Genomic DNA, 13,288 nt, shown 5'->3' with positions numbered 1-13,288 from the left:
GACGTGTCCCGGGGACCTAGGAGTGGGGACGTTGGGTGGGTGCTGTGGTGTTGAATACTAAGGCGGGAGGCTCTGTAGTGGACTAGGAATGGGCTCAGGTTGTCGATTGACCAGTGGTCCCTGATGGGCCAGGAAGTTCAACCAGATCTTGAAGTCAAGAGTTACTGTCATCACAGGGGGCATCTTCTGTTGAGGGGCTGGATAGTCGTGGCACCTCCTTGCTGCTGGGATTGGCTTGGGCAACTATGGTGATGTAAGTGATGTACTATGCTTCATGTCTGTGATTTATTGTACACCCCTAGCTTTCCCTCTATCATTGCTGTTGTTATGACACCTTTGTTTGTGTATGGTGATGTATTGTATGATTGTTAGTACTCCATGCTGTGGATGCTTTGGTGATGGGTGTACATGCAGAGCTGGGAGGGCTGTCTCTGCATTGGTATGGCATGCAGGGCTTCGCACTGGGGTTGGTCACGTGTAGGTGCACTGTGTGGGATGGAGTGGAGTGATGGGAGTCAGGGTGAGTGGGTAAGATGGCATGCAGGTGTGGGGGTGATAAGTAGTAAATATTGACTAACCAGTTTCCAGTCTTCTGGCTACTCCAGTCAGTCCCTCAGGATGCAGTATTGCCAAGACTTGCTTCTCCCATGCCGTCAGCTGTGGGGGAGGAGGTGGGGAGTCCACCAACAGTGCTCTGGATGATGAGCTGGTGCCTTGCTGCCACGGAACGTACTTTCCCCCGTAGGTCATTCCACCACTTCCTGATTATGTCCCTTGTTCTTTGATGCTGTCCCACGGTGTTCACCCTGTCCAAGATCCTCTGCCATAGCTCCATCTTCCTGGCAATGGATATCAGCTGTACCTGTGCTCCAAACAGCTGTGGCTCTGCCATGACTATTTCTTCCACCATGACCTGCAACTCCTTATCAGTGAAACGGAGGTGCATTAGTGGGGACATGGGTTTTGTGTGGTGTGTGTGTTGCAGAGAGGGTGTTGAGTAATGTGTTGGGGTGTGGGAAGTGGGGTTCGTGACAGATGAATGGGTGTTTGTCATGTGTGTGTTTGTAGTTGTCTCTGTGATATTCGTCTCTGTCTCGTGGCAATTATTGGTGTTTGTAAAGGGTTGTGTGTTTTATAGTGCTCTGGGTGGGTGTGGTGGATGTATCAGTGTCAGGTGTGTGTTTTTAGTAATGGCCAAAGTTGTTTTGTTTTGTATTTGGGTAGCCATTCAGACTGCGCCGGTATGTACCGCCAATGGTTTTCTGTAGTTGAATGTCCGCCGTGGTGATTCGTGGGTCATTATGAGGTGGGCATTTTTTTGTTGGCGTAACGGTATGGGTGGTAGTACCGAAACTTTAACACTGACCTTTGGTCTGGCGGATATGTGTTTTTGGCAGTATTCTGTTGGTTTGGTGTTTATGTGTCATAACATGGCGAACGTTTGTTCGCATTCGCAACAATATGTTGGCCGCTGTCACCGCGGCAGTAAGCGGGCAGTAAGCATTTGTCAAAATGAGGGTCAGCCTCCTCATACTTCCAACCATGGTGCACAGTCATCAACTGCTGGCATTCTATATTAATAATATAATATACACACAACATTGGAGGGTCCAACTACATGAACATGTCCAAACTTTGAGCTGGAGCAAGAAAAAGAAAGCCTTCTCAACAAACGCGTAGAATACCTTACTTGGGCATGCAACCTTCACAGTATAGTACACGGGTTCACGGAGCCTTACAGTACCACCAGTACACAAGATATGTAGAGGGGAGAGTAAGCTTACTGACAAACCAGAAGAAAAGAAGCTACAGACAGACTAGTACAGACAGATAGTTTGAAGTATAATACAGAAACTTGAAATATAGAAAATAAGTAAATAGTATAACGCAGGGATAAGAAGAATTTAGGAAACAGATAAATCGAAGAGGAGTTGGAAAACAATAGGAGACAGGCACAGAAAAAATGTAAAAAATAATTCTAAATGTGGAGCGGTAAATGTTAGGGAAATAAATATTAATATTAACAACAGGAAGACTTACTGGGGCTAGCAGAGCCATCTGTCTTGGCACTTGTGGAGGGCACACCTCCAGCTCTCTGCATTACTTCTTAAATAATCAGCCCAAGCGAGCACCAACGACAAGTATGATTAGGTAAAACCAAGTACCTGTCTAGATGATGATCACATAACATTTGTAACATAAAGTTAACTTACCTGCATGTGAGGATCATGCATGCTATTTGGGAAAGATTATTAGCACAAAACACAACTAATAATTATTACTCACAGAGCCACATAACATCCATGCATAGCAGGTCGAGCAGTTCCATCTCCAGATCTATGAAGTCAGCCCACTCGTGTGTCAGCTGTTGCTGGGTACACCGAACCCCAGGGTTGCTGCGCACAGCTCGGCAAACCCTCTCCCAACACTGTTGGCCATCCTGGAGGCCTTACGAACTCCCGAGACTACTGCCTTCTGCCAGGGTGGAGGGAAGGTGGTGTTGCACATTCAAAACTAGTGCCACACCTCTGCCTCGGAAAATGTGATGCAGGGCTCCCCCCCCTTTGAGGTGCCATCACCTGCAGGGAAGGCTTCGCCCAGTGGTGGTTTGGGGGGCCTGGCATTGCCGTTCTACTGCTCTGCCATGGCGCTGTGTGCTTGTGGTAAGATAGAAGAAAGGAAAAAAATAAGAAATTAAAGCAAAAAAATGTAAAAAGTATAAAAGTCACGAAAACTTAGGGAAAAATAAGGATGAAAGAGATTAATAAGGGATAAATGTAGTCCCCAGCACCATAACAAGGTGAGCCATGTGATGCAGTTTGTGCGAGAATTGCAGTGCAAGAGCTCACTTCGTGTTGCCAGTGATTTGGAACATCATGCAAAAGGGTGTAGCAAGAAACTTTTTTTTTTGCCACTTTGCGGAGTTCTGTGTAGTACAATTACGTTAACTCCGCCCAGGCATACTTGTGATAAAGTAGTTTCCATTCAAAGCAGCCTCTCTAGCATCAGTACTGCACTGGGCAATATACTCATCCCTCAGTGATAAAGGATTGTGCCACATGGGAGGCAGGCCATTTTTTGCAATAACATCTCCCCCTAAAATAACTCTAAAGCAATTTTATACTGAGGAGCATCTTGGTCTAAGGATACCAGTAACTTGAAAGAGAGTGACAACACTGCCAACTTTCTCCATTCGATTAACCGCGTTGTACATGCTAATTAGCGAATAATTAAAACTATCACAGTGCACAACGCAGGCCACCAAGATACCAAAATGACAACACTTTCTCCGAATACCTTAGGAAATAAAATGGAATGTAACAATATTGAGACTCTGACTAGGACTCAGACCTATCCTCGGATCCATCCGTGGGCCCTTCTTCCCTAAAACAGATGGAATTGACAGCGGTACCATTGTCCAATCTAGTGGACGGCCATTCAACTGTCTCTAGGAACCTGATCACTAACTTTTTTCATAGAATGGCCGATGCAGCAGCTGCGTCTCGTATTGTTACTGGCAGTAGTGTGGACAAGCCGATCTCATAAGGCACAGTCATGGCTGTAATTATTGCACCATCTTGTAAGCTGCCTGTTACACCATCTAGAGCTCCCCAAATCCAAGTGCAGGTGCACAAATGGGAGCAGTTGCCGTCAGCCTTGCAGCTTCCCGAAGAGAGGGTATCGCTTCCTACAGTGGCCTCATGCACAACAGCCATATCAACTGTAAGAACTTCTTCAGAAGATGTTGCCACCATAGCAGAGCAGAGTCAGCGTCCTGACCTGCTTAGTCCTATAGCACTATCAGAGTACTGTGACCCATTTGAACCTAATCCAGACATAGAGGATCTGGAGGATCTTGATCTCAGATCCAGTGCAATCCTGGCTCAATCTGCCCAGCGGCACGAGGAAGCAGAAGCCGAACTAGCTGAAGTAACTGAAGCAGTTCCACTTACATCAGCAACTGGTGGACAATGACTTCAATGTCATCCTCGGACAGGCCTGGATTTGGAATTGGAAAGAACAAACTTGGAACTTTGGGTACCCCTCCATCCCCTGGCCCGCTGCCATTATCAGCTCGCTACGTATACGGGGGAACTTTCAGTCTATACAAACTGTCTGTAATGAAACGAAGCACAACACACCAGTTGGTGCTCCCATCAGAAGGGATAAGAGTGTCAACGTCTCCCTACTTAATTCAGGCTTTATAAAGCCCTGTCATCAACAGTCAACTAGCTACTCTTCTGTTCCAGTAACACAAATAGTGGACCCGGGGCCCTCCTTGTTGAGCACCATTCAATTGATGGCAGCTGCTTTTAACATATCCTATCCTGATAAATTAAATGCTCAAGTGAACATTCTTATTTCTTTACTGACCCTCATCAAGCGCATCAACAGAAAGCTGGACACCCTGAACGGTTTGGTTAAGCTTGTGCATTTGGCTGCAGACCTGAACAGTACAACTGTAAGGCCATCCGGTACCTGCCCTTGTTCCCCATTCATAAATAAACTGGCTACCTGCCACAAGACATAGAAACTTTGCTAAAGGACCTGAGGGTTCAGCTCTCACCTTTGATCCTTTCAGCAACAGAGTGAATTCTACAATGCTCCAGCAAGGGCACCAATAAGCCGCAAGTTGTACAAATCAAAGTAATGGACGTAGAACTCTCCTCCTCTCCTTCTTCTGTGAATGACGTCCCGGCCCTGCAATCTGTAACTTAGTTCGAGCTACCTCGAGAAACTGCTGCTTCTCTTTCTCTGCCTGGAAATAGAAACATCGTAGCCATAGGCATGATCACTGACACTTCTCCTGTGAACCAAGCTCCTTTCCTCGAATCTGTGATAATGCTTGAGACTTCCTCCAGCTGACTGGAAGCACGATATTGACAAAATTGAGCAAACGTTCGCACAAACAATTAAGGAAACAACAGGATGAGATTTGCAGAGGATTTATCACTAATGATCCAGAGTGGATATTTGTTTCAACAAGTATAAGCATATCAAAAGCCCGGATCTTCCGGGCCCAGCACTTCATGCTTCAACATCTCTGTTAGCAGCTCCTATAGTGTCAGTCTCCAACCAGCTGACAAATCAAGTGGTCATGTCTTTCTCTGGATCTGCAACAAACCCGAAAACTCCTCAACGTCCAGCAGCTAACACCTGTCAGGGCCTAGGAAAAGTACCTCCAACTAAGTAAGAAGAGCCTTCTTGGGCCTTTCAGAAGTACCAATGTATTCAACAATCTGAATATTGTGCAAGGCAAGGACTAAAAAGTAAGTGAGATCTGCTATAAGCCAGACTCCTTCCAAGGTTTTAGTTATTTAGTGCCCAACAGACCTCTCCAAAGGGAATGCGGGCAAATGGACAATCTATCTTCCCAGGTTCCTCTCCCGCTGCCAAATGCCTGGGACCTCACCAACTACCTGATCACCCCTTGCGTCTCCAATCTACTAGTCTTTATATCTGAGTAATATAGAAAATCAGCAGGCATTTCTGCTATTGAGTTTCTGGAGCTACAAAGGAAGAGTGATTCAGACCCTACTCAGGTCACATTTTGCTGTCCAGCATAGGTGGAACTGATCCAGGTGAAATCTGAAGCTCTGGGAGGGTGGGGTATCAAAATTCAGAAAGCATGGGGCAGCAGCTACCCAATATTGTTCTTGTACCAGCATAATCCTCTCCTATATTCCATCTTAAACAATGCACAAGGGAGAGAAGACCCAACAATAACAACTACTGCTTGGCTAACCAATTTGGCGATTCAGATCAGGGCCTGGGTAGACAGAATCATCAGGGGGAAGATGTTCATAGGAAGCCACATAGTCGGATAAGGAACTCCGCTATCATCAGGCTGTCTGGTGGCAGTAGCCTGGTGGTGGCGGTCTCCCTGTGTTCATAATATATCGGCAAAAGAGATTGCTTTGAATGTAACGTGGGCCCAGGCAACCCATGTCAGTATACAGCATGTTCCTGGAAATCATTCACCTGGGATTATTAATGTTTACATCAATCCTTCTAAAATTGAAAGGAAGGAGAAACGCAGGACTCTAGTCTCAATACTTACCAAGCTTAAGTCAAATTTACCATTAGCAGACATCCTGGTAACCAACAACTTCAATATCAACCTGTTTGGGGAATTTATAGACCAAGAGGGTAACAACCTAGAATGACTTCCCTTGTTCAAAATGTCCCAGCTGCAAAACGCCGGAGCAAAAAAGCAGGCCTCAGGTTCCTCAATGAGTGCTTCATTGGTGACATCACACCCGGCCGGACAAGGTCTGTAGGGAAGTTCCTCTGTACAATTAGTCTTATTAAATCTATTGAGAATTTCTCCCTGGGGTTCAGCTCTGACAGTGACCATAGATCACAGCACATCTGGCTCTCCAAATCCCAGTTAAACTGGTAGCTGCTCTGCCCACTAGTTCAGGAGTATGGACCAAAATCATAAAAAGTCTCAAATGGGACAACAAAATCAGCAGGTCTGTCTTGCCACGAATAAAAGCTCTATTCGCTGCCTTTACTGCTCAAATCTTTTCCCCTACGAGACAGTGGTTGCTTTTTATTGGTCAGATCCTTCAGAAATTACAAGCCAAGCTCCCGCCACCCAAGAAGCAGTTTGAGCTTCCTTCATCCAAACTCAAAATGATGGAGCATTTGAAGAATTTGAAATGTGAAGTTAATCGCAATATGCAAAAAGAAGCAGCCTTCTTCATTAACTGCAAAATCCAATCTAAGCAAAGCAAGGTCCCTTTATCGGAAAGCAATTTTGCAGGATAAAAATGAAAGAATTTAGGCCCTCATTCCTACTCTGGCGGGCGGCGCCCGCCAGGCGGGAACCGCCGTATGGCCGCTCCGCGGTCGAAAGACTGCTGGGGCCATTCCGACCTTCCCGCTGGGCCGGCGGGCGCTAACATTGTTAGCACCCACCGGCCCAGCGGGAAGGCGGCCTGCAACACTGAAGCCGGCTCCGAATGGAGCCGGCGGTGTTGCAGGTGTGCGACGGGTGCAGTTGCACCCGTCGCGCTTTTCACTGTCTGCTAAGCAGACAGTGAAATGCATGCTGGGGCCCTGTTGGGGGGCCCCTGCACACCCGTTCCTGCCAGCCTGTTCCTGGCGGTGAAAACCGCCAGAAACAGGCTGGCGGGAAAGGGGTCAGAATCCCCAGGGCAGCGCTGCTTGCAGCGCTGCCCTGGCGGATTCGTCCAGCCAGGGGAAATCCGGCGGGAAACCGCCGGATCCGGTTTTCTGACCGCAGCTTTACCGCCGCAGTCAGAATGGGCCAAGAAGCACCGCCAGCCTGGTGGCGGTGCTTCCGTCATTCGCGGCCCTGGCGGTAAAGAATGACCCCCTTAGGCTTTTTGGGCTCAGACGCTTTTTGAAACTAAGGAAAAGAACCCAATAAAATTCTGGACTCTGAGCAACCAAGCTACATTTGGGCACAAGAAGGGCTCCAATACAAACATCACTGAATCTGCCTGGGTTTCGTTCTTGATGGCTCACTTCTGTTCATATGCCGAACATCTGTACTCTGAATCAGCTTGTAGTTTGTCTGGTGATTTCTCTGATCTCCCAGAGGCCATAAAAACACCAACATGATGGGGCACTGGGCCCAATGGGCTTCCTACGGCTCTCCTTACTTCTGACATGGCATTTTAGATCAAGGTGTTCACTCCTTTGTTCGACTTCTGCCTTGTAAACAACAATATCCCAAACTTGTGGAGAGGGTCAATTATTCAGCATATTTTCAAAAGGGGTTCAAAATCAGAACCCCTTAATTATCATCTCATTGGTTTAATTGATAATGACACTAAGAGCTACGCGAGCATGCTACTTGATGACCTGAGATCATTGGCAGAGGAGCACCAGATTATTCTGAGGAATCAGTGCAGTTTCAGAGACAAATGTGACACCATCTCAAACCTGATGGCACTGGCTCTCTTGTGTGACAAAGCATTCAGGAATAAACAGGTGCTCCGTTCTTGCTTCGTGGACTTAAATGCCACCTTCTACAGCATTCCAAGAGGCCCTCTCTGTTGCACATTGTTGTGCTGGGGGCTACCATGGGCCTTCAGCAGAGCAAATAAACAGCTATATTCTAACACCTGGGTGTGGGTTAAACTAGGAGAAGGCGTGTGCATTTTAAGAAAGATCTTTACAAAATCTTGTCTGAAGCAAAGCTGAATTCTTGTTTCTCTGCTTTTTAACTTCTATATAGCTGATTTGTCAAAGTTCCTAGATGAGGCAAACTGTTACCATCCCAAACTGGGGTGATCAGTGCAGTACCCACCTACTTTATGCCGATGACCTTGTGCTCTTCAGCCAGACAATTTTTGGTCTGCAGTTGCAGCTTACTACCTTAAGCGCCTATACTGCTAGGGAGGGACTGGAAGTCAACCAAACAAAAACTATGACAGTTGGTGGCAGTTTAATGGCACATGGCTCTAACATAGCAATGAGTATAAATATCTGGGTATTCTTTTAGACAGCAAAGTATTATTTGCATCCCACCTGTGTGCCTTGAAAAACAAAGGCCCTGATTTAAGAGGGCCTAGCGCCACTTTAGCTCTGCCTTAGCGTCATTTTTTTTACGCTAAGGTGGCCTTTCTCCAGCTCCATATTTACAAAGTGGCACAATGCATGAATTGTGCCACTTTGTAACACTTTGCGCTACATTATGCCTACTCCAGGCGTTTCCAGGTTAGGGAGGCTAAAAAAATCTAAGAGGTTTCTTTGCATTATTTTTTCTGGCACTTTTAACGCCTGCTCAGAGCAGGCATTAAAAGGGAGCACACCATTGTTTACAATGGGCTCCTATGTACTGTTCAGGGTTAGCGCCAAAATGTTGGTGCAAATTCTGAGCAGTACACCTGTAACATTAGAAATTCTGATGCTATTTACTCCTACCCTGCGCCATGGCACGCTGTATTTCAAATATGGCGCACACATGGTGACGGTGGGGGGCGCAAGGGGTCACAAGAAAAGTGGCTCTACATGTAATGTTGCTCATCTTCCGGCATGGCGGTTCTTCAAATGTCACAACACCCGATATCATCTTTGTGGCCAAGGGAAATAAACTATAATCCACATCTTATGCATCTGCCTTGCCGTGCTGCAGTTAAGGAGAATTATTTTTCTACCTGAATTCATTTGCCTTGGAGGTTGCACCTGCCAGCAGGCAGTTATTGCTAGTCTGAGTCTAATTAGTACTCTCTTAAATGTTGAAACTGTCAAGTATCTCCGGCAGGTTACATTACAATTGGATACATCAACTTTTGCAGCAACTTGACAGTATATCATCAACCTGTTTCATGGTAACAGCTCTGCTCCTGTATTTGTGCGCACTTATCATTTCTATATGTTGTTCTATTTTTTGTTTTGCTCCATCATTGTATGACTAGGTTGCTGCATGTAGGCTGGGTCTGATTAAGCCATTTGCAAACTCTGCACATTGCGTTGGCGATTTGGTCATAATAGGCTTGGTTTCTGATGCCTTTGTGTAAACTTGGAACACTGCATTATAGCAATTTACTTGCTCTTGATCCGGCCCTACAGTCACATCTGCGAGCAGTTCACCACATCAGCTGATACCAATGGAAAGGGTCTACTTCTGTTTCTGGCTCACTTTACGTCTCGCATTTTATTGCTTTTAGAGACTACTGGCTACCTGGCCTGCCATGGTTATAATTACAGTTACATGCTGCTTTTAAATGTCCAGGTAATATAAATAAGTTTCAAATGGCACATTTTGCACAACGGACTGGAAACCCTGCACTAATAGCCTATTGGTTTTATTTCCAGGTCTGATTTAGACTTGATGTTTTTAACATGTGGTATTTTTAACTCTTGTATTTTTATGATTACTATCGTTTTGTGTGTGTTAAGGTTTTTAATATCTGTGCAATAAACAATACTACTATTGCCAACCCTCCCTTTGGCCTAACAGAAGTGAGAGAGAATAGCTGGCAAGCAGAACCTGAGAAAGCCCTCCCACACAATATCGCTCAGAGCTGGGGTTTTTGGAACATAGTAACATCAAACTGTGCATATAGTCGGACCAGTCAATATTCGAATAATTAGAAGCATAAAAGCAATGTTCGAACATACTACATCTACAACAGAGGGCTCCATCTATAATTCTCACAATGGTCTTCATTACACAAGGTCCAGCTTAATCCCATTTTTGTGTGACACTATTGGTGGCATTATATTAATTCAGTGGTCTTCAAACTTTTTAATGCTGAGACCCCATGGAAAAGAAAAAGATTGCCCCCCCATGTATTTTTCAAAATTATTCTTTCGAAATGGCAATGTTTAAGTATGTGTGGGTATATTATACATTGCAGGTAAGTTATGTTATTGTTTTAAAAATGCACTCAAATACATGACGGCAAACATACTATTCTGGTCCGACAGGCCTTAAGAAGGTGTAAAAGTATTCACAGTGTGATTATTAGAAGTGGGGGGGTTTGAAGAGTATTTTTAGTCCCTTCCCTTTTGAGACATACTCCCAGCTTGGATATAAATCGGCACCCATGTACGCCCCTACTTTAAACAGTCTATTAGGAACAAGCTTGAAGGCACTTTAATTTACATTTTTGTGGCTATTTTCTGTGTATATTTGGGTGCCTTCACAGTATTCCTTAGTCATCAAGATTTTTATTGAAAGTTGCATTATTAATTCATTATTACAAACTACAATTAGCACATTTATTTAGCCTATGAAAAACAAGAACAACTCATTTGAGGGGCAAAATTGGTTCTGCAAATGTTTATCTTGAAGTAATATCCACTCACCTTTGTCTTGAAGTATTATCCCCTCACCTTTGTCAAGTACACTTGAAGAAGATGGAGCTCTAGTAATCACTTGAGGTAATGCCGTTTTTTAAGCACTTGCACCTGACAGCTGGGATATCTAGTGATTGCTTGATGAACTGTATATTTGTTAATGTCTTTGCAGCTTGACACTGCCCAAAATATTCATAATCAAACATACATGTGTCCATACATGATATTGTGCTACATTTCGTTTTCTTGTCGTTTGTTCAACTGTCATTGTTATTTTCCATCCATCTAACACATTACATGGCCATGGATCAGTACCGTTCAGCCATAAGCTATCCTATTAACAAGCGACTACAAATTTCCAGGACATGTGTACACGACTTAAATAATAATTTGCTAAAGATAAGGTCCAATACACTTGTATTTCCAGTGATTGCAAGTGCCTATGTGTGTATGGGAATGCCATCACAATATTTCTTAACAATAAAGACACATGTTTTGAAAGTTGCAATATTGACTCATCATTATAAACAAGCTTTGGAATACATAGCCTATAGAAAGAAAGCACACTCCATTATAGCAGAAAAGTATGTATCTGTACATTTATATTTTGAAGCCACACCCTAGACTTTGTGAAGGACATTTCAGGGACTTGCGCCAGATTTCAGAAGGAAATCTAGTAACAACTCGTGGCACTTCACTTTTGTGAAGCCCCTTTTATGGGATATAATCTGGTAATATAAATTAGTGGATGATCTCCTCAGTCTCCTTAAGCAACTTAATGCATTTAAAGTGCTTTCCCTTTCTTGGTGAGTGGGAAGCTCTACTGTTTAACTTAAGCCCAAAGGTGACATCTGCAAATTTTGTGTTAGAGCATCCACATTGAATAGTTGGTACCTTACAGAACAAAAGTTTGGTCACCTTTTTACTTTATGTGGATGATGTGAAGTTATTAGGAATCTTAATGAATCTCCCAACTCTCATTGATGCCTATTTTTCAATTTTGAGAAAAAGGAACAAAAAGTAGTGTATGCATTTGATGCTGGCTACAGCATTACAACCCATCTCAAGTTATTTGTTGATGATCGACTTCATCTTCATACATCTTTCCATGGGGTGTATTTCTCAGAATGTATTTCCTGAGCACTTCAAAGGAAAAAAACACTGGAAAAACAATGGCTCAAAAAATGGGGCTATTTTTGTTTGCACCTCGTTCAGCATCCTCCATTGAATGCAAGATGAAACAACATTAATTTGAGTATATGGGGGCTACAACATTGCCTCGGGACTGTAAACATAATTATTTGTGGGGTGTGCCAATTGTATGTTGAGGGATCTGAAACAAACTTCATCAACTGTATGATCCTGTTACCAGCTGCATCAGAATTGTTTATTTGGAGCTTGATATGTCAAGAATAAGAAGTCAATGACAAGGTTCACCCATTAGGTCTGTGGATCCTACTGTAGTTCAATTTTAAGGTGAATTTAATTCAAACAGTATTGGAGGGTGTGATAGTCCACCATTCAGCTTCACAAAGGCCAAAGCAACCTGCTGGCAGTTAAGAATGCCTCATCATACAGTCAAACAATGTGATTCCAGATTTACAAGCTTTGCTTATCTATTAGTGCTTCCAATTGTGGAGAGAGTATTCAAATAAATAAACTTATATGATAGATTGCCAATTGAAATTAAAGTGTTTGTGCCATTCAGATAAAAATTTGAAAGAAATTAATAGATGTCTTCTTAACATATCTGAGCTTTAGGCTATGCAGTTCACTTTGTGTTTAATTACTTTTGCTATAGAACTAGGGTCCATATTTATACTTTTTGACGCACAACTGCGCCAACGCAGTTGTGCGCCAAAAATGTTACCGCCGGCTAACGCCATTCCAACGAGCCATGCGGGCGCCTTATTTATGGAATGACGTTAGCCGGCGCTGCGGACTGGTGTGCGTCAAAAACAATTACTCACACCAGGCAGCGCCGGCGTATGGGAAAATGGGGGTTGTGCGTCAAAAAATGGGGCAGGTCAGGTCTGAGGCAAAATTCAGGCCTCAAACCGGATTTGCGCCATTTTTTTTGACTCCCAACCTCCATTGACATGACTCCTGTCTTAGCAAAGACAGGAGTCATGCCCCCTTGCCCAATGGCCATGCCCAGGGGACTTATGTCCCCTGGGCATGGTCATTGGGCATAGTGGCATGTAGGGGGGCCCAAATAAGGCCCCCCTATGCCACAGAAAAAATCTGAAAAAAATACTTACCCGAACTTACCTTTACTTCCCTGGGATGGGTCCCTCCATCCTTGGGTGTCCTCCTGGGGTGGGCAAGGGTGGCAGGGGGTGTCCCTGGGGGCAGGGGAGGGCACCTCTGGGCTCCATCCGAGCCCACAGGTCCCTTAACGCCTGCCCTGACCCAGGCGTTAAAAAACGGCGCCCATCAGGCTGTGCGTCGTTTTTTAAGGCCCACCCCCTCCTGTGCGTCAAAATGACGTCAGAGTATAAATATG

The sequence above is a fragment of the Pleurodeles waltl genome, chromosome 8 (assembly GCF_031143425.1).
Source record: "Pleurodeles waltl isolate 20211129_DDA chromosome 8, aPleWal1.hap1.20221129, whole genome shotgun sequence".
Taxonomy (NCBI): domain Eukaryota; kingdom Metazoa; phylum Chordata; class Amphibia; order Caudata; family Salamandridae; genus Pleurodeles; species Pleurodeles waltl.
This window is presented reverse-complemented; position numbering follows the sequence as displayed.